Consider the following 26,498-nt stretch of genomic DNA (forward strand, 5'->3'; position numbering starts at 1 on the left):
CGGCTGTTGGCTGATATTGTTAGGCTGGGGGGCTCCACATAACGTGGAGCTCCCCATCCTGAGAATACCAGCCTTCAGCCGTATGGCTTTATCTGGCTGGTTTTAAAATTGGGGGACCGCACGCCGTTTTTTTTAATTATTTAATTATTTATTTCACTACACCGTATAGACACGCCCACCGGCTGCTGTGATTGGGTGCAGTGTGACACCTGTCACTCAGCGTGGGGGCGTGTCTCACTGTAACCAATCATAGGCGCCGGTGGGCGGGGAAAGCAGGGAATACGAGATTGTTTAATGGGCGGCCGGCTTTTTCAAAACAGTAAAAGCCGCCGGAGCAGTGCGAACGCCGTGCAGCGCCGGGGATCGGGGATTGGTGAGTATATGAGAGAGGGGGATAGACTGACATGGACAGAGAGAGAGGGACAGAGATAATGACCGACTGACAGAGATTAGTGAATGACAGACATTGTGAGGCGCTTCAGAACGCAGCTTTTCAGCTGCGCTCTGAAGCGGACCTTTTTTAAGCTGCGGTGCAGAGCGCACACCTGCGCACATAGCCTCAGACACGAAAATCGTATGAGGGATGTCACACGTTACAATTGACTAGGTTCGTGCAACAAAACGCTCAATTCTAGACAAAGATACGATGTGTTTGAGATCAACGGTTTTGCGTTCAATCCTGATCGCACGTAGCTGTCACACGCAGATACCTCACAAACGATGCCGGATGTGCGTCACTTACAACTTGACCCCAACGACGGATTGTGAGATATATTGAAGCGTGTAAAGTGGGCTTAAGAGTAATCAGGCAAGCCAAAGTCAAACCGGGATGTCACGTCAATATAGGGAAGTGAGTAAGCCGTAGTCAAATGGAAGCAAGGGGTTCAGAAGCCGAGAAATCATGTAACAAGCCATGGAGAAGCAGAGTCATAGTCAGGGGACATTATCGAGGTCAGATGCAGGGAGAGCACGTAAGTACAAAGGTAGGGTGGAGTGTTGTAATCCAGTAACCGTGGAAGACTACAAAAAACTCCCATTAATGGAAAAACACCAAGAACAACAAGAGTAGTTGGAACCTGGGCTGACCGCAATACCCTATACACTAGAAGTAGCTGTGGAGCGTTCCTAAACACCTAGACGCCTTGTCACAGCCTGAGAAACTAGCAACGTCTCACAGATAGAAATGAGGAAATCTACCTTGCCTCAGAGAAGTCCCCAAAGAAGTAGATGGCCCCAGACATATAAAGATTACTGTGATATAGGAAAACACGATACACAGATAAAAAAATAGATTTAGCAAAGGTGAGGCCCAATTAACTAGATACAAAGGAAAGGAAACTGATTGTGGTCGGTACAAAAATCCTGCAGAAAAAATACCAATCTCCTGATAGTAAAATGGCCCTTGAGGTCGAATGACCTCACCCCCACTATATCAGGTACTCTTGTAAATAATGGGAGCGACAAAATACCAAAAAGAACACAAAAATACAAAAGTGCAAAGAAACAAGTTAGACAGGGAGAAACTTCCTTTTCTTGCAGAAGAGCTAGCAAAGGGGGAACCCCCATGCTCACCAAACTAGAAAGGAAAATCTTCACCTTCAAGAAAACAGATTCAAAACAATACCAAGAAAAACAAATACCCTAAGGTGTAAACCAGGAAGCAAGAAAAATCTAACAAATTTATCTGTAAAAGTCTTTCACAGGGAAACAGGGAAGGACAGAACTCCAAGCCAGGTACAGAGAATGAGGAAAATTCAATTATAACCGGCACCAGCAAGGCAAAAAGCGCTCTCCTATATACACCAGGCTTGTCTGCAATAGGACTTCCTTAATTCCCCATTACGCCGACACCTGTCTGAGTCACAGGCTCAGATTAAGCTCCACTACCATTCCTGGCCACCAGAGGGAGCTCCAAAACAGCACCCACACAGACGACATTCACAACAGTGGAGGCAGATACACAGTATGGGACTATGATCAGGCAGATAGGTCGGACAGACCGTACGGGGGAAGGGAGGTCAGGGAAAGGAAAGCTGGGTGGTGGGAGAGATTTGAGCAAACTCACAGCAACGCTGGAGAGCAGGATCTATTGCTGGCGGCATCCCGGAGGAGTCCACACCATAATAAAGCGGCTAGAATCCTGGAACAAGGCACAACTGAACAGACCTGTCTCACCTGACTTAACCCTGTCAAAGCCAAGCAATAGTCATGACATTTTGGAGTTCTTATGACATTTTCCGCCATCTCCTACAATTACACCACTTTGATAAGATTTTCACGCCAGAAAGTCTTTGAAAAATCAAGCCCATTAAGTGCTTTGGGAATGGCCGTTACTTTTGGACATATTTTGCAGTATTGGTTCCCCCATAATTCGGCTCCTCCTGTGTCTAAAGTAAAGTAAACTAAAGGGTGTTGCTAATCGATGCTATTGCTAGCGATGTCGTGCGCGATAGCACCCGCCCCCGTCGTTCATGTGATATTTGGTGATCGCTGCCGTAGCGAACATTATCGCTATGGCAGCGTCACACACACATACCTTTTCAGTGACGTGGCTGTGACCGCCGAAGAATCCCTCCTTAAAGGGGGAGGTGCGTTCGGCGTCATTAGCGTCACTAAGCGGCCGCCCAATAGTAGAGGAGGGCCGGAACATGCCGCCCACCTCCTTCCTTCCTCATTGCCGGTGGACGCAGGTAAGGAGATGTGCGTCATTCCTGCGGTGTCACACATAGCGATGTGTGGTGCCGCAGGAACGACGAACAACCTCGCTACTGACCAGACAACGATTTTTGGTAAATGAACGACGTGTCACAGAACAACGATTTTTAACTCTTTTGCGATCGTTTAAGGTCGCTCATAGGTGTTACACGCTGCGATGTCGCTAACGAGGCCGGATGTGCGTCACAAACACCGTGACCCCCGACGATATATCGTTAGCGATGTCGCAGCGTGTAAAGCACCCTTTAGTCTTCTCCTCCACTTGATTTCTGACAAAGGCATCGCCGGCTGATATTGAGCGCATTATCCCCTTTCAGCCTATAGTACTATATGTACAATTACTGTATCTTATCTGTGAGAAGTGATAATTAAAAGATTTGTAAAAGCATCATCGGCACAAAGACACAATAAAGCGACATCTTTCCGGTACGCCTAATGGAGAACAGATAATTACTCCCCTCCACCATTCTGGTGTCGTGTTCACAATGTACTCCGCCATCACACACACACAAAAAACACCTTTTGTATTTGATTTAAAGGAGAAATTTATCATTAAGAAGGCACCGAACAAAAACGGCAGGTCCGACCGTGAATCATCCCACTTACACCTCTTCCTAGCTGTTACCCGACACTTATTCTCTGTTCTATATTTCAATTGTTCTACATTCGTTCATTGCTTCCCCTCTATTCTCTAAAATTATATCAAAACAGGCCCATTTTAGGAAATATGTGTCCGGTCGATGCTCATTACACATTTACCAATGTGATTGTCTCATTGCCTTCTAGATTTGCCATTAATTAAAAAACACCATAGAGCTATCTACCGTGAGTGTGTGATTGTGAAGTGCTGTTGCCAACGTACACGGTCCTCTCTCGTATTAAGACTGATTTATTTTTTTTTAGTAGATCCTGGACCTTAATGCAAAATCTTTACCAATATCCCCTTACCATCTTTAAATGGGTTGACCAGTACCTAGATAACCCTTCTTTAACAGGAATAGTGCTGCATAGAAAATAAGAAATCATTCCTTTCTGCTTTATTTACCCACTCCTAACTTTACTCCATGACAGTGATAGATGCTCTATTCTGACTACATTGAAGGAGCTCATCTCTGCATAGCTGTGGTGTTGTTTCAGTTACAGCTGCAAAGTTTCCTGCTGAAGAATCAAAAAAGTGTTTTTTGTTGTGTCATGCCACACCTGTTTGTTTTACCTTCCTCGTGTTGCTTTATTGTAGTATTGGGACTAATGTCTCACAAGCCAGGGTAAGTTTAGGGTCAGTGAGGGCCTAGGCATGTGACAGTGTACGGAGGAAGGACCTGTCTAGGGACATTTGGGAGCTCGGTTACAGGTGAGTGTGAGGTGATGACTCCTCTCCCTATCGCCAGGGCCTTCTTCAACATCTTCCCTAGTTTTCCCCCTGTGTTACGCCGTACACCGGACATTCCCTCGCCCCAGGTGTAACAGTTATATTGTGTATGTGTTGTATTTGTGGAAAGCAGCATCCATTTACATGCCCTTTTCCGACACAGAAAAAAAGTAACAATAAGCAAAATGAAAGGCCTATTACTCATCTGACATATTGCGGTTTGTAACATTTGCTCAAACACCACCACATATTGCACACATAATGTAGTAGATGTTACCTGCAGTCCTATGTAACACCGCATATAGCACCCAACTTTTACAGAACACAAAGGGGAATAAATAATGTTGCGCGTGTAGCGCGCCATGGCAAATGTTGACCACACCATAGCCATACCCTAAGCACCACCTATTTGCCATTTCTTTCTACCCCGGCAGGAGAAGTTGTCGGCGTGGTGGTGACAATGAGTGACATTCAGAAGACATCCGAGACTTCTGGGCATAGACCTTAATCCAAGATTGTTCTGCTATGTCCATGACGGTTGGGACTAGAGGTGATCGAATCGATTCACGGGACTCCGGTCCAGGTCAGTGGTCAACGGATCATAACTTCCGGCATCCCTGTTGCGGCTTTTCATTATCCAGGGCTGGAGCGGCATTACCTGTGCGTCCTGCTCATCTCTAGTTGGGACCTGCGGATTTATTTTTTGTTCATTCATTCATAATCAAAGCACCCTCCATGGTTTTTTTTAGAATCTTTACTATATGACCTATTGTTTTTTTGTCTCTGTAAGGCCATGTTCACAAATTACATAAATACTGCAGGTGTCTGTACCAAATTACCCAATAACAATGTTCTCTGATTATTGTGTGGCGCCCTGGACAAGCCAGGTCGTCACAGCACAACACCTACACACCCCACACTCCCGGTCAGGCACACCAAAGTCAGACAAAAACCCTTGTTGCCTTCCTCCAGGGGCTGATGTCCACACCAGGGGGTGGGCCAGGCGGTTGGCCTCGCCCACCGAGGAGTTCACAGTCCTGGAGGCGGGAAAAGAGAGCAGATAGTTTGCAGTAGAGATTAGTGTTGGAAGTGAAAGTGGAAGGAGGGAAGGGGCAGAAGAGAAGTGTGGCGCCCCTGACCTGGTCAGGCACCACTGAGTACTGCACCCATGCTGGGAACAGTACAATACAGGTAATCCAGAAGGCTGACCGAGGTGTGGTACACAGGCGCATAGTAATCAGCTCTCACACATGTACCCATGAGAGGACCCCTGGGGATCCCAGGAGGGGGAAAAGCCTTGACCTTCACTGGAATAGTGGAGGGGGCCAAAAGCCTCCATCTCCTCTCAAGGGGTGTGGTAAGAGAGTCTGGTTGCTAGGTGGCGTAGGCAAGAACAGGAGAGGAGGGGCAGTGAGTCAGTTAGAGCAGAACTCCATAGGGCTCAGTGAGGAGCAGACCTGTGGGGCTGTTGCTGTCTAACAGCGCCCGCGCAGTGGCTACTGACGGGGGAGAACGGTCAACTAGGAGGGCTACCCGAAATCCATCTTCAGCTAGAGAGAGAGCAACGGAGTGGGAAGTAAGGAGACTGCTAGGGAGTACCAGGCCCAAACGGGCGGCAGATCCCGAAGCGGAGATAGATCCAGCTTTCTTTTGCTAAACCTGCCGGTGTGGGGCTCTCAAAGCCCACGCCACAACACCACAAAAGCCGCAGCCACGTAGCCACAGTTAGGGCCCATAGCTCACAGGAGGCAAGAAGCTGGAGTGATCTGGCCCAGGCGACAAGCACACGGCGAACGAAGGGGAGAGAGGCTGCAGCATCTTCCCTGGGTGACCCCCATAGGGACTCAAAGTCGGGGTCACCCCAAACCACCAAGGACTAAGGAAGGCGAGTTGGTAGTCACCCTCATAAAGTCAGCCTGAAGGATACCTGGTTCCCACCTGGTTCATCTCAGCTACGCCCGGGCTACTCACCCTGCCATCAAATGTGAGTAAAGCCCTTGAAAGACAGTTCTGCCTGTGTGAGTCATTCTGCGACTTGTAGTACTACGCACCTACATCGGGCCCTGGGGCTTGCCTCACTCTCAGGAGGCTATTCCAACTAACTGCACATACCATCAGCCCCAGGCGACCCTCAACCTGCAGTGGCGGTCCCTACTGGCCGCAATACTGAGAGTGGCGTCACGACAATCAAGAAAGAAGGTTTCCTACCTGTGACCAGATCCAGCTACGTGGAGTCCCTGAAGGTAATGCACCGACACTACACCTGTGGGGCTTCACATCTGGCGTCACGAACAGGATAAGGACTAGACCTGTTCAGACAGGTGACCATGTGCCTGGGCGGTCCGCTTGGAAAATTGGAAGCGCCGCCATATTGCCACCATGAAAAGCGCGCTGAAAAACAACAGCAGCCCGCGCTGGAAGAAGTTACCGCCCACGAAGAGGTGTGGCTACCCAGAGATCCCCTGCAGAGTTCTGACCTCGCTGGTGAAGAGAGCGGAAGCGTCCAGAGACGTCGGGACAGAAAGGGAGCCAGAAGCCTGCTGCTGGGAGAGGAGCTGCTGAAAGAGGCAGAGCGGAAACTGAACAGCTTGCTACTAGAGGCAACGGCGAGTCCACAGCTGGAGAGTCGTGCAGAAGAGGGCGCAGAAGAAATGGCGTCTGACCGCAGAAATCCAGAACCGGGCTCCGCTGCCTGGTGGTATCGGGAGCTGGCCCAGTTCTGCGACCGACTGGAGACCCGGGTCGTGGAGCAGATCCGAGAAGAACGTATGGAACTTCTGGAGATGGCTGCCGCGGTTCAGGCCTATGAGAGGGGAACCGCACGACGAGTGCCAGACCGGACGGCGACGACTCAGACCCCGATGCTGCCACCGATGGGTGAGTCCAGTATTACCCCTGCCGGCCCGGATGCCCCGACCCCTGCTGCCACGCCCGCGGTCCCTGAAGAGGCGCCCGGCGCGGCGACGCTGAGCCAGGCCGCAGCCACGCCAGGTGCGGCCCGCCAAGCCCAGGCCGCCGCAGCGATGCCCTGCTCGGCCCGCCAAGACCCGGCCGCCGCAGCGATGCCCTGCTCGGCCCGCCAAGCCCCGGCCGCCGCAGCGATGCCCTGCTCGGCCCGCCAAGACCTGGCCGCCGCAGCGATGCCCTGCTCGGCCCGCCAAGACCCGGCCGCCGCAGCGATGCCCTGCTCGGCCCACCAAGACCCGGTCCCTGCAGCGACGCCCAGCCCAGCCTGCACCGATTCCATCGCGACAGCGACGCCGATCCAGGCCGCCGCCAAACAGGGCGCGGCCCGCCTAGACCAGGCCGCCGCCATACAGGGCGCGGCCCGCCAAGACCAGGCCGCCGCCATGCCGAGCGCGGCCCGCCAAGACCAGGCCGCCGCCATGCCGGGCGCGGCCCGCCAAGACCAGGCCGCCGCCAAACAGGGCGCGGCCCGCCAAGAGATTGCATCACCATTTACCCCGGCCTGCAAGGCCAGAGCAGACACCGCTCCCCAGTCCAAAGAGGTCCCTGCTAGGAAGTCCCTGATAGGAGAGGACCCCGAATACTGGAAGCTGAAGGCTGACCTAGAGGCCCAGTTCCCACAAGAGATGGTGGATCGGTATCTGCTCCCTCCGCATACCCCCAAGGAGATTCAGGCAACCCCTGCAGCCGCGCCAGAGAGTCCACCGCCCAGACCAGCTGAGGACCACTCATCTCCAGCGCTACCACAACCAGAGTGCCAAGAAGAACTAAGGGGGAGAGGAGGCCAGGAAGCTGAGGAGCTGACTCCGGAGCCACCGGCAGTGGAGCAATACTCAGAGCCGGAGATGTTACCCTATTCCCGTTGGGATGAGGAGGACTTGACACCGTCTGCTGATGAAGACCAGCCCAGAAACCTCACCTGGGGCCCTGCAGGCATTGAGGTAACAGCCCAGCAGAACCCAGCCCGCAAGACCAGGCGTCGCAACAGAACAACGCTGTCCCCTGCACCACAGTCTCCAGAGCAGAGAGAAGTCACAGCCAGAGACCTACAAGAAAAACGGTCCCTGAGAAGAGCCAAAGCCCAGGTCAGAGGACCCCTTTGCAGAGGAGTAGTGGAGGATTTCAATTTGAGAAGTGGATATGGATTCATTGTAGCACCTGGTGTGAAGGAAGGGATATTTGTCAACCGAAGAGATGTGAGCGCTCATCTGCCTAGAGGACACCCGGGCAGAAACCTAAAGATGGGGGATTCAGTACAGTTCACTATGCACCAAGGAGAAAGAGGATGGTATGCCTTAGATGTAGCACCATGTCCCAAAGAAGAAAGAAAAGACAGAGATAAAGAAACAGATGCAGCAAAGGAAACAGATGAAGATCAAGAAAGAAAAGACAAGGAACCTACAGATGAAACTACCTCAGACGACGACAAAGAGCAAGAAAGCAGCAGGTGCCGCAGCCCAACAGGCCAAAGCCCTGGTATGGAGGAGTAAAGGAAAGTAAGAAGTTCAGCAGTTAGAAAGTTAAAGTTTTGAAAAGTTTGTTTTGCAACGTTTACGTTTAAGCATGTGCCCACAAAAACTATTGTGAGAAAACCATAAACCTTAAGGCTATGAACTGGCTATAGCCACAAACTCTCGCAGTGTAAATAGTTACACCAAAAGGGCACCACCACCACCAGAGTCAGCCTGTTTAGGGGCTTGGCTCGTCTGCAACCAGGAGGAGCCCGTCCGTATATAGGGCCTTGGCTCGCCTGCGACCAGAGAGCATGCCTGTTTATGGGGCCTGGCTCTCCACCACAAAGAGGGTACCTGGTCAGCACCAACTGTGGAGGCCGCCTCTGCATCCTGCCAGAAGAGGCTGAAGGCGCGGATCCACCAGGCCAGGTATACCCTGAAACCACCAGCCCATGTAAGCCGCCTCTACATCCTGCCAGAAGTGGCTGAAGCCGCGGCCAACGTGAAAGGGTTTTGGGTGGGTTAACGGACTTGTGGGTGGAGGGTGGTGATGTATGGTACCTGGTGCTTTTAAAAATGTTTTACATGTTTTAATGTTTTATGCATTTTTAAAATGTTGTCTTGCAGCCCGAGGACGTGCTGGTGATAACTAAGGGGGAATGTGGCGCCCCTGACCTGGTCAGGCACCACTGAGTACTGCACCCATGCTGGGGACAGTACAATACAGGTAATCCAGAAGGCTGACCGAGGTGTGGTACACAGGCGCATAGTAATCAGCTCTCACACATGTACCCATGAGAGGACCCCTGGGGATCCCAGGAGGGGGAAAAGCCTTGACCTTCACTGGAATAGTGGAGGGGGCCAAAAGCCTCCATCTCCTCTCAAGGGGTGTGGTAAGAGAGTCTGGTTGCTAGGTGGCGTAGGCAAGAACAGGAGAGGAGGGGCAGTGAGTCAGTTAGAGCAGAACTCCATAGGGCTCAGTGAGGAGCAGACCTGTGGGGCTGTTGCTGTCTAACAGCGCCCGCGCAGTGGCTACTGACGGGGGAGAACGGTCAACTAGGAGGGCTACCCGAAATCCATCTTCAGCTAGAGAGAGAGCAACGGAGTGGGAAGTAAGGAGACTGCTAGGGAGTACCAGGCCCAAACGGGCGGCAGATCCCGAAGCGGAGATAGATCCAGCTTTCTTTTGCTAAACCTGCCGGTGTGGGGCTCTCAAAGCCCACGCCACAACACCACAAAAGCCGCAGCCACGTAGCCACAGTTAGGGCCCATAGCTCACAGGAGGCAAGAAGCTGGAGTGATCTGGCCCAGGCGACAAGCACACGGCGAACAAAGGGGAGAGAGGCTGCAGCATCTTCCCTGGGTGACCCCCATAGGGACTCAAAGTCGGGGTCACCCCAAACCACCAAGGACTAAGGAAGGCGAGTTGGTAGTCACCCTCATAAAGTCAACCTGAAGGATACCTGGTTCCCACCTGGTTCATCTCAGCTACGCCCGGGGCTACTCACCCTGCCATCAAATGTGAGGAAAGCCCTTGAAAGACAGTTCTGCCTGTGTGAGTCATTCTGCGACTTGTAGTACTACGCACCTACATCGGGCCCTGGGGCTTGCCTCACTCTCAGGAGGCTATTCCAACTAACTGCACATACCATCAGCCCCAGGCGACCCTCAACCTGCAGTGGCGGTCCCTACTGGCCGCAATACTGAGAGTGGCGTCACGACAATCAAGAAAGAAGGTTTCCTACCTGTGACCAGATCCAGCTACGTGGAGTCCCTGAAGGTAATGCACCGACACTACACCTGTGGGGCTTCACAGAAGCCTGAAGTTGGTCCGGGTGTGTGGCCCGGACGGATCGGCAAGGTTGGCAGACGGTGGTGACCATCTGCAGGAGTGGCCTATTGGAACTAACCGTAAGGACCGTGGACGGGCGGTGGCCCGGCGGTACCGGACTGGTACGCAAAGAGAAGCCAGCACCATCCGGCAGGGGCTTACGGACCCCGGCAAGGCTAGGAGTCGCCGTGAATTTGCCAAATCCGTTAGCGAAGGAAACCTTCTGGGTTTCCCAGCAGCCAAGTCCCGTCAGAAGGCAACAGTCCAACCGAGAGAGGGAAACACAGTCACCGCCAAGGCTAAAGTTCCCAGGGCCAGAGCCTGCGGGCAAAAGGGGCTCCTTCAGCACCCATCCAAGCTGGGGAGCGGGTTACCGGTGGGAACCCATGGGAACCGTACACGTTACACAGGTGCAGGGAAAGGCAGTCACCATCAACCTGCCGGGAGGAGAAACACCGCAGCCGTCTGTGGGACCCGTCCATCTGTGACGCCCTGGGCAAGCCAGGGGTCACAGGTCACAACATCACATGCACCCCACATTCCCGGCAGTTACACCTAGGCTAACCTAAAATCCTTGTTGCCTTCCTCCAGGGGCTGATGTCCACACCAGGGGGTGGGCCAGGCGGTTGGCTCCGCCCACCGAGGAGTTCACAGCCCTGGAGGCGGGAGAACCAGGCAGTTCAAGCTAGGGGAGTGAAGTAGAAGGAAGTGGTAGAGGAGGACAGTAAGAGTAGAGACAGTGCAAAGAAACAGTTAGGAAAGCCTGAAGTTGGTCCGGGTGTGTGCCCCAGACTGAGACAGCAAGGTCAGCAGACGGCGGTGACTGTCTGCAGGGGGACTGCTTAGAGGTTGCTGGAAGGACCGCGGACGGGTGGTGACCCGGCGGTACCGGAGCAGTATACGAAGAACAGTCAGCACCAGGGCAGGGGCCTTTTGGATCCTGGCAAGGCTAGGAGTCGCCATAATTTGCCAAATCCGTCAGTGAAGGGGACCTCTGTCTCCTAACAACCAAGTCCCGATTGAAGGTATCAGTCCGACCGTTAAGGGGAGACACCGCCATCGCCAAGGCACCAGTTTCCCAGGGCCAGCGCCTGCGGGCAAGAGAGGGGCTCCTCCGGCTCATGTCCAGGTCGGGGAGCGGGTAACCGGTGGGAACCCATCGCTACCAAAAAGACTTTACATAGGTGCAGGGAAGAGACCGTCACCGCTAACTGCAGGGAACATCAGCACCGTAACCGTCCGAGGGACCCGTCCAACCAGCCGTTTGTTTACCGAGAACTGTGTCGTGTTTACTGGCTGAGTGAGTACCTCCACGCCGTGCGGCACCGCGCTGTCCCTGCGCCCCTGCACCTCCACAGGCCCCATACCCGCCTGTCCACCATGCCAACCCCATCACTGGGTCCCAGGACCACCAAAACCCCTACCCACGGAGGGGCAAACCAACAACTGGCTGCTCCATACCATCACTCCCGGGCTCCCCAGAAAGAGCAGCGGTGGTGTCCACTTAATCACCACAACCGTGGGTGGCGTCACGGACAATAAACTATCCCAAAAACCAATCCCCTTTCACTCACGGGCGAGGAGCGCCGCTCGAGTCCCCGGGATCCGGCCCATCGCTCGAGCCACCGAGCAGCAGCAGCAGGCCGCAGCAGCCGCAGCGGCAGCCGGACCCGAGCAGTGGGAGAGCGCGGCGTCCCCCCCTCCGCCCGCGACACATCCAGCCGTGTGTTTTACCGAGAACTGTGTCCTCATCATTGGCTGAGTGAGTACCACCGTGCCGTGCGGCACAGCGCTGCCCCCGCGACCCTGCACCTCGCCAGGCCCCGTAGCCCGCCTGCCATCCATCCCTACCCAATCACCGGGCCCCGGGACAGCCAACCCCCTACCCACGGAGGGGAGAACTAACATCCAGGCTGCTCCCTGCCATCGCTCCCGGGATCCCCATACAGAGCAGCGGTGGTGTCACCAATATCACCACAACCGTGGGTGGCGTCACGGACAATAACCAAACACCCCCACAATCTAATCCCCACCCTTTTCACTCACGTGCGAGGAGCGCCGCTCGAGTCCCTGGGATCCGGCCCACCGCTCGAGCCACCACCGAGCAGCAGCGGCCGGACCCGAGCAGTGGGAGAGCGCAGCGTCCCCTCCTCCGCCCGCGACAATTGCATTTGTGTTGTTTTAATGCCTTTTCTCCCTTATTTGATGCTTTAATTGGTGCAGATGTGAAGCTTCATTTTTAAGGTGTTAGTCTTTTTGTAGTACAGAAAAGCTTTGATTCTGCACTTATAAAAGCAACTTCAGCTTTTTGCATGCTTTTTTTTTAGGCTCCACATTTTAGGGCTCGAGACAAAAATGTACCAAAATGCACTTAAAGTATTGTCAGTGCAGGTGGTGGTTCTCAGTTTTGGCTGCCGCCTGCAATGATACAGGTTGTGGGTTCAGTTCCCTGAGAAACTAGAAAGCAAGAAATAAAATAATTGTTTATTTAATTAATATATGCAGAACCAAGAAGCCAGCCCTGCATCTAGAAAGAGGAGCTATGGAGCGATGAAGATGCCGAGAGAAGACCACCCTGTAGAAGGGAGTGGAAGTTGGGGCAAAGCCCCTACCTATGGGACAGCGAGACTGTCCTCTCAAATCGGTTGGGAGCTATGCACAGTGATAAGTGAGTGCAGATAATGTTACTGTTCCGCCCTCACGCCAGCAGCCAGGCTGCTCGGATCCGGATCCGAGGTGTGGCTCGAGGGGTCTCCGGACCCGGGAGTCTCGCGGACATGTCAAATAAAAAGGGGAATTGGTTGTATGTGGGATTTTCTATATAGTCCATGACGCCACCCACGGCATGTGGTAAGATGGAGTACCACCGCTGCTATTAGGGAGCACCCGGGGGCGTTGGAATGGCAGCTAGTTGTTTTTAACCCTCCGTGGGTAGGGGTGGATGCCCCGGGGCCCAGTGTCACTGTGCTGAGGATGGTGGCTGCAGGGGCCAGCGCGCCCGGTCGGACCGGGGGATGTTAGTGTACTCACAGTCAAAGAAATCACACCAGTCCAGCGGTAAACCAAGATGCCAGTGGCCGGCTGCCGCGGCTGGGTGTATTCTGTTCCCTCACCCGGGGTTGTGGTCTGTGTCACTTTCCCCTGCACGGTTTAGTTCTCTTTGGACTTCCCGGTGTGAAACACGGGAGTCCGCTTCCAGAACTACGGATGGGAGCCTTGCCCGCAGACGCTGACCCGTGGGCTCTAAAGGGGCCCTGGCGGATGCCCTATCCCCCGCGGTGGGCTGCTGGTCTGCTCTTTTGGGACTTTGGGTGGGACAGGACCTATAATCCTGTCCTCAACTGGTGAATTAATAAAGCCGGTGGTTCGGGTCCTTGCTTCAGGGTCCAGGTACCCCCTCTGTGCACGGTTTCCTGGTCGGTTCTCCGATGTCGGTACCAACGGGCTCCTACCCTGACCCTGTTTGTGACAACAGGTTTTGAGGTGTGCTGCCTCCACACCAGCAGCCGGGCTGCTCAGATCCGGATCCACAGTGTGGCTCGAGGGGTCTCCGGACAAGGGGGTCTCACGGACACTTCAAATAAAAAAGGGAATTGGTTGTATGTGGGATTTTCTATATAGTCCGTGACGCCACCCACGGCGTGTAGTAAGATGGGCTCCTAACCTGTCCCGGTCCACCTCGGATCTCCGGCAGCCGTCTTCCCATCTTCTGACAGACACGGACCACCGTCTGCCACCTAGCCAATACACCAGGGCTCCAACCCCGACGCCTTTCCTCTCTGGCTTCCACTTGAACTTCACTTCACTTTCTCCTCTCCTCTCTCACTCCTACTCCCAACTCTGAACTCTGCACTCTCTTTTCCCGCCCCGGATTCTCTAGACCCCTAGGTGGGCGTTTTCCTTCCGCCTGGTCCCGCCCACTGGTGTGCCTTTCCTACCCTGGGGAGAGTGACTAGGGTTTTGTCGGCTCAGTGTAACTCTATGAGGGAAGGTGTTGTGTGGGGGGTCTACTTTGTGTATGACCACCTGGCGGCGCCAGGGCATCACATTACCTTTAATTTTGAGTGCAGTTAATGATATTGCAAATGTTACTTGCAGTCCTATGTAACTCCACCGCTAATACAGAAGAGGGCCTCTGTGTAAAGCCAGCTTTACACCTTAAGGGGGCTTTACACGCTGCGACATCGCTAATGCGGAGTCGTTGGGGTCACGGAATTTGTGACGCACATCCGGCCGCATTAGCGATCCGTTGCGTGTGACACCGATGAGCGATTTTGCATCGTTGCAAAAACAAGCAAAATCGCTCATCGGTGACATGGGGGTCCATTCTCGATTATCGTTACTGCAGCAGTAACGATGTAGTTCGTCGCTCCTGCGGCAGCACACATCACTATGTGTGACGCCGCAGGAACGAGGAATCTCTCCTTACCTGCCTCCCGGCCGCTATGAGGAAAGAAGGAGGTGGGCGGGATGTTCCGGCCACTCATCTCCGCCCCTCCGCTTCTATTGGGCGGCCGCTCAGTGACGTCGCTGTGACGCCGCACGGACCGCCCCCTTAGAAAGGAGGCGGTTCGCCGGTCACAGCGACGTCGCCGGGCAGGTAAGTATGTGTGACGGGTCTGCACGATGTTGTGCGGCACGAGCAGCGATTTGCCCGTGTCACACAACAGATAGGGGCGGATACCCACACTAGCGATATCGGGACCGATATCGCAGCGTGTAAAGTAGCCTTTACAATTAGGTGTGCAATCTCGTATGCGATGTGACACGCCCAGGTCGCATATGCGATTGAATGAGATTGCACGTAGGTCGTTCATTTGCTGTCACACGAGCGTTAGTAGTCTATGTTAAATTGATCAATTTTGTGTGCGATCCTTTAGATCATGTGTTCTGTGACGTATGCATTGGGCACCCTTTTTTTTTTTTTTTTTATTTATTGACTTGCCAAGCGTGTGTAATGTGTAGGGATGCGTTTTTACTATGTTATCTGCCATTCAGCTCTGCTACATGGCCGCTGACAGCAGACACAGACAGCCATGTAGCAGAGCTGAATGGCAGATGACAGCAGACACAGACAGAGCTGCACGATCAGAATGAACTCGGGTGAACTTCACCCGACTTCATGGTCATGCTGCGGCTCTGTCTGTGTCCGGTACTGATTAGCGGTCACCCGTGAAGGACTCACCGGTGACCGCTAAACTCCTGAGTAACTGAATTGAGCAGCCCTCTCTCATACTCACCGATCCCCGATCACCGGCGCTGCACGGCGTTCACACTGCTCCGGCGGCTTTTACTATTTTGAAAAAGCCGGCCGCTCATTAAACAATCTTGTATTCCCTGCTTTCCCCGCCCACCGGCGCCTATGATTGGTTGCAGTGAGACACGCCCCCACGCTGAGTGACAGGTGTCTCACTGCACACAATCACAGCAGCCGGTGGGCGTGTCTATACTGTGCAGTGAAATAAATAATTAAATAATTTAAAAAAACGGCGTGCGGTCCCCCCCAATTTTAAAGGTTACCCGCTGTCACTGGATCCAGCGGTGGCCGCGGATAACCTCAGTGACAGCTCACCTGATTGCGCGGCTGTCTTCATTTGCTGCGTGGAGGTGACAGGAGCGGCGGTGTGTGCTGCAGCTCCGGTCACCTCCATGCAGCAGAGCTGGAAGCGACGCTGGAGCATCCTGGATTACGCCGGACATGGAGGGCTTTTTGGGGCTGATTAAAGTGGTGAACCAGGGTATATGTTTGTGTTTTTTATTTCTAATAAAGGATTTTTTCGGGCGTGTGTGTGTTTATTTACTGTAATTTACAGATTAATCATGGAAGGAATCTCGGGGAGACGCCTGACATGATTAATCTAGGACTTATTGGCAGCTATGGGCTGCCAATAACTCCTTATTACCCCGATTTGCCAACGCACCAGGGCAAATCGGGAAGAGCCGGGTACAGTCCCAGAACTGTCGCATCTAATGTTTGCGGCAATTCTGGACGGCTGCTGACTGATATTGTTAGGCTGGGGGGCTCCCCATAACGTGGAGCTCCCCATCCTGAGAATACCAGCCTTCAGCCGTATGGCTTTATCTGGCTGGTTTTAAAATGGGGGGGGACCGCACGCCGTTTTTTTTAATTATTTAATTATTTATTTCACTGCACAGTATAGACACGCCCACCGGCTGCTGTGATTGGGTGCAGTGAGACAGCTGTCACTCAGCGTGGGGGCGTGTCTCACTGTAACCAATCATAGGCGCCGGTGGGCGGGGAAAGCAGGGAATACGAAATTGTTTAATGGGCGGCCGGCTTTTTCAAAACAGTAAAAGCCGCCGGAGCAGTGTGAACGCCGTGCAGCGCCGCGCTGGAGATCAGTGAGTATGAGAGAGGGGGATAGACTGACATGGACAGAGAGAGAGGGACAGAGATAGTGACCGACTGACAGAGATTAGTGAATGACAGACATTGTGAGGCGCTTTTCAGCTGCGCTCTGAAGCGGACCTTTTTTAAGCTGCGGTGCAGAGCGCACACCTGCGCACATAGCCTCAGACATCAAAATCGTATGAGGGATGTCACACGTTACAATTCACTAGGTTCATACAACAAAACGTCCAATGTATGAGGAATAAACGACGTGTATGCGATCACCGTATTTGCGTTCAATCTTGATCGCACGTAGGTGTCACACGCAAATACGTCACGAACGATGCCGGATGTGCGTCACTTACAACTTGACCCCGACGACGGATTGAAAGATTTATTGAAGCGTGTAAAGCGGGCATAAGATGGGCCCTTTGCAGTGCAATAGTTCATTTTTTTTTTTATACCCCTTTTACATGTGTGACAGAAGCTGTATGCATTTTTAAAGATGGAAGTGGACCCCTTTACCTTTTGGGCCCCTGTTCGGCTGTACAGGTTCCAATGGTACACAATGCCTTGCTCTACAGCACAGGTAATGTAGTAGTAGATGTTATCTACAGTTCTATGTAAAACCACAGGTAACACACAGTAGTAATTCTCTACAGTATAATGTATCGATAGTAGTATCCTATTGTTATTAATCAAAAGCTAGTATACCTAGTCCGATATGATCAATAATACTACTGCCAGACCATAACCACATATACTGACAAGCAAAAGGGTAACAATGTTTTGCACTTTTGACTTTTAGGCTCCATATTTCACCATCCACTGCAGCTTTGCGCGTGAGACGACCTTAATTTTTAGACAATCATCTTGGCTATCTCATACATAAATGTGACTTGTAGCTATTTAGCATATTATTATTATATTATTATTTTTGTCGTGTCGCTGCATTGTTACTGTTTTGCTCCTAAAAATCAAAATTTTACATTTTTATTATTTTGTTAGTATTTTGTAAATCCCCCTTTGGCTTTCACCCTTTTGATTCCTTCTGGGCTCTTGATCAGATTCCAGCATGTTTCCACTGAAATCTGCTCCCAGCTCTCTTCTAAACATTCCCAGTGTTGGTGTATACTGGTCAGGAATCTTCTAAACATTCCCAGTGTTGGTGTATACTGGTCAGGAATCTTCTAAACATTCCCAGTGTTGGTGTATACTGGTCAGGAATCTTCTATACGTTCCCAGTGTTGGTGTATACTGGTCAGGAATCTTCTATACGTTCCCAGTGTTGGTGTATACTGGTCAGGAATCTTCTAAACATTCCCAGTGTTGGTGTATACTGGTCAGGTCTCTTCTCCACGTTCCCAGTGTTGGTGTATACTGGTCAGGTCTCTTCTCCACGTTCCCAGTGTTGGTGTATACTGGTCAGGAATCTTCTATACGTTCCCAGTGTTGGTGTATACTGGTCAGGAATCTTCTATACGTTCCCAGTGTTGGTGTATTCTGGTCAGGAATCTTCTATATGTTCCCAGTGTTGGTGTATACTGGTCAGGAATCTTCTATACGTTCCCAGTGTTGGTGAATACTGGTCAGGAATCTTCTATACGTTCCCAGTGTTGGTGTATACTGGTCAGGAATCTTCTATACGTTCCCAGTGTTGGTGTATACTGGTCAGGAATCTTCTATACGTTCCCAGTGTTGGTGTAAACTGGTCAGGAATCTTCTATACGTTCCCAGTCTTGGTGTATACTGGTCAGGAATCTTCTATACGTTCCCAGTGTTGGTGTATACTGGTCAGGAATCTTCTATACGTTCCCAGTCTTGGTGTATACTGTTCGGCTCACTTGGGGATGTATACAGCTTTATCTTCCCACAAAATCATGGATCTAGTGGGACCACTGGTCAAGTCTGCATGACAACAGCAATATACACTGGTGGTCCTTGACTTTGCAACACAGTACCCAGAGGAAGTACCCCTAAGAAACAAGAGAAGCATAGCGCGAGCATTGGTTCATATCTTTGACTGGACAAGAATACCAAAGGAAATCCTGATTGACCAGGGAACTCTCTTTATGAGCAAAGTGATGAGGGAGTTGTGTAAAGTCCTCCAAGACCAATCTCAAAGAAGCAGGTTAGGGCCTTTCTTACAGTTGACGGGTACTACAGAAGGTTCATCCCGAACTTTGCCATTATTGCCAAATGCTGTCATGGCTGGTACGGGAAAGTACCAAGTGCACTACAAAAGGGAAGGGAAACCCTGTGTCTAGGGAGAGGGAAGATGGTGACGCATGACTGAACCTACTGCTGGTTCCTGGGGTCCCTGATCACCCTACATAGGGTCCACACCTATGCGCCAAGCCGGAAACCTCATCCTAGGTATCCCTAATGATGGGCCATAAATAGGGAATGGATAGGATGAACTCTTCGTCAACCCCACTAAACGACTACAGAAGACACAAGGAGGACCCACAGGGTGAAAAGCATGAACTACATAACATTAGATGACTGAGGTAAAAGTTCAGCAAGATACCACAGAGGAGTACAAGCCACCTGCTTGCAACCTCAGCTTGAAGGAGCTGTAAATATCACCAGCACCAGTCCAAGGAAGGAAGGGGTATTTGAACACCAAGAGCAGCTGGGTGGAAGTCGAGCTCCTGCTGGGTCCAAAGGGGAGAGATGAATCCAGCAGGAAAGCTACCTATACCAATGAATACTGACGGCAGGAACAATAGAAAGTCAGGGAGCATTCTGCGCAGCCAAACACTGTGACCTTCTATAGAAAGCCTGACAGGCCTTCTTAAGGTACAAAGTCAGCTATAACCAAGTGGACTTAAGAGGCAAAGAATCATTTCAAAAGTTAAACAAAGCTCTATGTAAACAGTCGGTCTTGGTGGCACCCAACTTCAAAAAGGAATTTGTGTCCAGATGAATGCCTCAGAGGTCAGGTTAGGAGCGGTCTTGTCTCAAAATGATCCTGACAGGGTCCAGGTGGCAGAGGCAAAGATCATGAACCTGATGCAGGGGGGCCACACCACTGAGGACTATAGTTCCACGTTTCGACAATGGTTCTCTGAAATGCTGTGGAATAACTCTGTGTTATGCGTGTAGTAATGCACACAAGTGAAATAACGTAAAAAAGGCCTAACTTGAAACTACTGCACCTGATCCACTTCAGAAAAATCACCAATGGGATATGCAATCCTGGGGAAGCTTTTAAATAGTTACACCCACCAGGTGATAGGGCAGACTGAATTACAGCAAAGAAACACCTGTTGGCAGAAAGGTCATGACCATGCACAAAGTGTTCAGAACCAGGACAGCAACCGAACCTTACCATAGCTTTGTAGAGCAGGAAACAGAGCAGAGCACAGGGGATTGCCTCAAATCTGAGGCATTACAGTACCCCCCTTTCCACAAGGGGCCACTGTACCCTCTGAACTCTCTATCCTCTGACGTCACTGATAAACTGTTTTACCAGGTGATCGGTGTGACGACATGGACTCTCATGGGTTAACGTTTCTTAAAATCCAGCCAGACAGCACGATAGATTGTCTATAGATGGGGGAGAAGTCCCTCATTGTTTTTACAAGACTCTTGTTGACTCAATGTAATTGTGTTGGCCACTGAAAGCTAGACTATTGTTCTCCAGACATTTCCAGTAACCATTGTATTGTAGTTGTGTATTGATAATGTAATTACCTTAGTAGCCATTGTCTAGTCAGTGGCTCCCAGTTTACATGTACACCCTCAGCCTTTCTAAGCACATCATTTGAATGAGCATTGTCCATGTAGCTTGAAATTCGTCCAATGGGAGAAGCAATCTTGTCCAACCAATGGATGAGGACGCAGTGTGTCCAGGGGGAGGGCTGTGGCTATAAGAGAGGACTTCTTTAAGCCACCAGGTTGTTGATGGATTCAGTCTAAGCTCTTTGGAGCTGACTGGAGGATCAGGACATCTTATTGCTTCAATCTAGGGACTCCGGATCCGGTTGGAGACCATATCCACAGCCTAGGGATTTCGACTCCGGCTGCCAGGATTGTAACATCAAACCAGGACTACCTAAGGAGGACACGCAGGTTGGGACAGTTCAGTCACCTGTTACAGACTTTGCAGACCTCAGACAGCTTGGAACCTGTGAGGCTTGGACATTCTAAATCCCTGGTGAGCCAGCGGAAGGGTGAGACTCTGTTGCCTGTTACATTTGTGTGTTTTGCTGGTTATGCGTTATGTTCCGTTAATTGTTTGGGGATCCAATAAAGTCTAATTATTGTGGTTCCCTCACCCTGTGTTGTCTAAGTAGTGTTACGCCCACGGTTAAGGAGGCCGGCGTTCAGTTGGGATGAGCCCTGAGCCACGCTGTCTTTCTAAAGGCGGCGGGTTTTAGTGGACGAGAGCACCCACTGAGCCCCGTGTCTCCACAATCGGCATGCAGATCTTCCACATCAACCCAGGAGTTATCCTCCGGACCATACCTTTACTTCCATATACTGCAGCTGGCGCCTGACACTTCTGACACCAAGCACTCGCTCACCCTCATACTCCTGATCCTAATCTAAATCCACCTCAATTACAGTTAGGTCCAGAAATATTTGGACAGTGACACAATTTTGGCGAGTTGGGCTCTGCATGCCACCACATTGGATTTGAAATGAAACCTCTACAACAGAATTCAAGTGCAGATTGTAACGTTTAATTTGAAGGTTTGAACAAAAATATCTGATAGAAATTGTAGGAATTGTACACATTTCTTTACAAACACTCCACATTTTAGGAGGTCAAAAGTAATTGGACAAATAAACCAAACCCAAACAAAATATTTTTATTTTCAATATTTTGTTGCGAATCCTTTGGAGGCAATCACTGCCTTAAGTCTGGAACCCATGGACATCACCAAACGCTGGGTTTCCTCCTTAATGCTTTGCCAGGCCTTTACAGCCGCAGCCTTCAGGTCTTGCTTGTTTGTGGGTCTTTCCGTCTTAAGTCTGGATTTGAGCAAGTGAAATGCATGCTCAATTGGGTTAAGATCTGGTGATTGACTTGGCTATTGCAGAATGTTCCACTTTTTTGCACTCATGAACTCCTGGGTAGCTTTGGCTATATGCTTGCAGTCATTGTCCATCTGTACTATGAAGCGCCGTCCGATCAACTTTGCGGCATTTGGCTGAATCTGGGCTGAAAGTATATCCCGGTACACTTCAGAATTCATCCGGCTACTCTTGTCTGCTGTTATGTCATCAATAAACACAAGTGACCCAGTGCCATTGAAAGCCATGCATGCCCATGCCATCACGTTGCCTCCACCATGTTTTACAGAGGATGTGGTGTGCCTTGGATCATTTGCCGTTCCCTTTCTTCTCCAAACTTTTTTCTTCCCATCATTCTGGTACAGGTTGATCTTGGTCTCATCTGTCCATAGAATACTTTTCCAGAACTGAGCTGGCTTCATGAGGTGTTTTTCAGCAAATTTAACTCTGGCCTGTCTATTTTTGGAATTGATGAATGGTTTGCATCTAGATGTGAACCCTTTGTATTTACTTTCATGGAGTCTTCTCTTTACTGTTGACTTAGAGACAGATACACCTACTTCACTGAGAGTGTTCTGGACTTCAGTTGATGTTGTGAATGGGTTCTTCTTCACCAAAGAAAGTATGCGGCGATCATCCACCACTGTTGTCATCCGTGGATGCCCAGGCCTTTTTGAGTTCCCAAGCTCACCAGTCAATTCCTTTTTTCTCAGAATGTACCCGACTGTTGATTTTGCTACTCCAAGCATGTCTGCTATCTCTCTGATGGATTTTTTCTTTTTTTTCAGCCTCAGGATGTTCTGCTTCACCTCAATTGAGAGTTCCTTAGACCGCATGTTGTCTGGTCACAGCAACAGCTTCCAAATGCAAAACCACACACCTGTAATCAACCCCAGACCTTTTAACTACTTCATTGATTACAGGTTAACAAGGGAGACGCCTTCAGAGTTAATTGCAGCCGTTAGAGTCCCTTGTCCAATTACTTTTGGTCCCTTTAAAAAGAGGAGGCTATGCATTACAGAGCTATGATTCCTAAACCCTTTCTCCGATTTGGATGTGAAAACTCTCATATTGCAGCTGGGAGTGTGCACTTTCAGCCCATATTATATATAGAATTGTATTTCTGAATATGTTTTTGTAAACAGCTAAAATAACAAAACTTGTGTCACTGTCCAAATATTTCTGGACCTAACTGTATGTCCCAAGGATCAGGCATCCCCACAAACCTTTTAAGGAGAGGGGAATGGAAGGAATAATTGATCATCCATGCCACCAGGAGGTGGAGTTTGACTGCCACAGGATTACGAATTTTAATTACCTTATACAGACCAACAACTTTGGGAGCAAATTTCTTAGATTATACTAGAAGGCTATGTGTCCACGGTAGAATGTAGCTGCGGATTTTTCTGCATGAAAATCCGCGGCTTTCCCGCAAAATCTGAACCTTTTCAAAGGTGCGGATTTGCCGCGGATTTACCGCGGATTTACCGCGGAATTGCTGCGGATTTTTTTTTTTCCCCCAATTCTGAAGCCAAAATCCAGATCAAAATCCGCAACAATAATTGACATGTTGCAGATTTTTCCGGATCAAAATCCGCGGCAATTCCGCCGCGGAAAAATCCGCAGCATGGGCACAGCATTTCCAAAATGCCATAGAAATGGCTGGGAAGTGCCGCTGCTGCAGATTTTCGGAAAATCCGCGGCTTTTCCGCTAGAAATCCGCGGCAAAATCCGCGCATTTTCCGCAGCGTGGGCACATAGCCTAAGACGTAGACTTAAGGACAAGCAAACAAAATCTTCCAGCCTAAAGACAGACGAATTTTGAGCTGATCCACAATAGAAAACGCAATGTAACTTTCTATCAGTAAAAGATAATTACAGCAAAATATTTACACAATTTTATGTAAATTTAATTACAGAATTTTCTTCGTTTTTTTAAAAATTCATTGTGGAGTTTTCCGCGGTTCCTTCCACACTATTTGGCGCTGCGGCTGTGCCTGTCTCTCGATGCTTCTCTTTATTGGTTATGACTTTAGATCTTGTTACCTAAATTGCTTTCTGCCTTTTTTTTCATTCCTATCTCATTCTACATGGACAGTAAATCTTTCTCTGTTCCTTTTTTTTATATTCCTTTTTTTTTTATATTTTTTCCGGTCGATGAAACTGACATATCTGTCCTGGCAGCACATTTGCGTAGAACGATTACGGTGCCAGCTGTATAAGCGGAAGAATTTCGGATGGAGACAAAGAGCAATGACGTGTCCTTTTCCGTCTCTTCGGTACATGATACGGCTCTACCTGTGTTGCAAACAGAGATAAGTTCCGAAAAAAGTCGGCATTTGTTAAAAGTGATTAGATTCCTGCTTTCTGTAGGAGTCATGATACCGGCAGATGGGTTTTGTTATAGGTGCAACACGGAGCTTGAATTATAATAGAAAGATGGCCCGAAAATGAAGACTTGTGTGCTGAAGAGCGTGGCTCATTACTCTGGGTCTGGCACAATACTGAATGGGATGGACGACCATTAGTGATGAGCGAGAATGCTCTCTACTGGTCCATACTCGATCGAGGAGCAGGATTCTCGGGTAAACTCATTACTCGATCGGGTAGCTCAGGTACGCTCGATACTTGATTGAACATCGCGGGTGCTCGGGTATGCTCGTTACTTGATTGAACATCGCGGGTGCTCGGGTATGCTCGTTACTTGATTGAGCATCGTGGGTGCTCACGCGCTACGCTCGAGGCCCCACATGTTTCGCGGCTGTTAGACAGCCAATACCCATGCGGGGATTGCCTGCCGTACACGGTAATGCCATAGGCATGTTGGCTACTGACGTTAATTTGATTGGCGGGCCGCATTGCATTATCGGGACTGGTGGAGGAGGGATAGTTTTGGATTAGAGGCATATAGGCAGGGTTTATTGCTTTGGGATATGAGCACATGATCAGTGTTTGTTCAGGCTGAATTTCAGCATGAATCCTGCACCTCCACTCACTTGAGGTTTTTTTTATGTTTTTGCCACATGCTTTAATCCTGCATGCAATTTTATCTCAATAAAGTTGGTTTATAGACATGAAGCAGAAAAAAAACAGTAAGTTGACCAAAGCAAAGTAATGTCCTGCCCCTCTACGTATTCTACACTATTTTTGATAACCAGCCAAGGCAAAGCAGACAGCTGGGAGCTAGTATTTTCAGGCTGGGAAGGTCCATAGTTATTGGGCCCCTTTCACCCTAAAATAGCAGCCCGCAGCAGCCCCAGAAATGGCACATACATTAGCTGCTGCAATTCTGGCGCTTTGACCGACTCTTCCCAACATCCCTGGTGCAGTGGCAATCTGGGTAATAGTAGTTAGGGTTGATATCAAATGTGTAATGTCAGCTGGCATCAAGCTCTGGGGTTAATAATGCAGTGGCGTTTATCAGACACTCCTATTACTAAGACAGTAAGTAAAAATAAAAAACAAATAAATATTATTTAAAAAAAAAACAAACACACTCCGACTCCAGCTCTGGTTCACAAATTTATTTTTTCTAAAAAAAGGCACTGAATCCAGCGCCAAGTGCGACGCTTCATAGGTCACTCTCGGTCAGGCTGCGATCTGTGATAACGGCGACTGTGACGAGCAGTGATGACATCAGTAACCCTACCCCTCATCCTCGCTCTTGTTGGGTCACACAGAAGGCAGCACGAGACCCAGAATGTCTCAAGAGCGGTGATGTTACTGACATCATCACTGCTCGTACCAGTCCCTGGATATCACAGCCTGACCAAAATGACCTATGAAGCTTCGTTCTCAGAACCAGGCTCCATAGATTGTACTACAGAATTGGTGGACATCGTGGGAACGCCATGGAGTATGTTGGAGCTGAGGGGATTATTTTTTTAAAGGGAACCTGTCAGGTACAATATGCACCCAGAACCACGAGCAATTCTGGGTGCATATTGCTAATCCCTGCCTAACCGTCCCTGTATAAACTAGCATAGATAAAGAGATCTTTAGAAAAAGTATTTCTAAAGATCCTTTTATTATATGCTAATAAGCGTGAGGACTAGTCCCAAGGAGATTGCTTCCCTTGCTAGTTGGCCCCATTAGCATGTTAGTATGCCCCTGTGGGTGAATGCGCAGTTTCAGAGGATGATCTCACTCACCTCTCCACTGCCATTGCCGCCCGACGCTGGATTTCGGCACAGTGCGCATGACCCCGGAGTTTCGGTTATGCGAGCTATGAAGCCGGGTGTACGTGTCCCAGAAATCAAACTGAAGTAGTGCGCATGACCAAAGATCACCAAGCTACGACTTGCCTTCTTTAGACACATCATACAAAGAGAACATTCACTGGAGAAGGACATCATGGTTAGAATAGAAGGAACAATGCGAAGAGGAAGACCATCAAAATGCTGGTGGACCCATCTAGGCTGAGAAGACTCTGGTGGACCCATCTAGGCGGAGAAGACTCTGATGGACCCATCTAGGCAGGGAAGACTCTGGTGGACCCATCTAGGTAGAGAAGACACTGGTGGACCCATCTAGGCGGAGAAGACTCTGATGGACCCATCTAGGCAGGGAAGACTCTGGTGGACCCATCTAGGTAGAGAAGACTCTGGTGGACCCATCTAGGCAGAGAAGACTTTGGTGGACCCATCTAGGCGGAGCAGACTCTGATGGACCCATCTAGGCAGGGAAGACTCTGGTGGACCCATCTAGGTAGAGAAGACTCTGGTAGACCCATCTAGGCGGAGAAGACTCTGATGGACCCATCTAGGCAGGGAAGACTCTGGTGGA

The sequence above is a fragment of the Anomaloglossus baeobatrachus genome, chromosome 2 (assembly GCF_048569485.1).
Source record: "Anomaloglossus baeobatrachus isolate aAnoBae1 chromosome 2, aAnoBae1.hap1, whole genome shotgun sequence".
NCBI lineage: Eukaryota > Metazoa > Chordata > Amphibia > Anura > Aromobatidae > Anomaloglossus > Anomaloglossus baeobatrachus.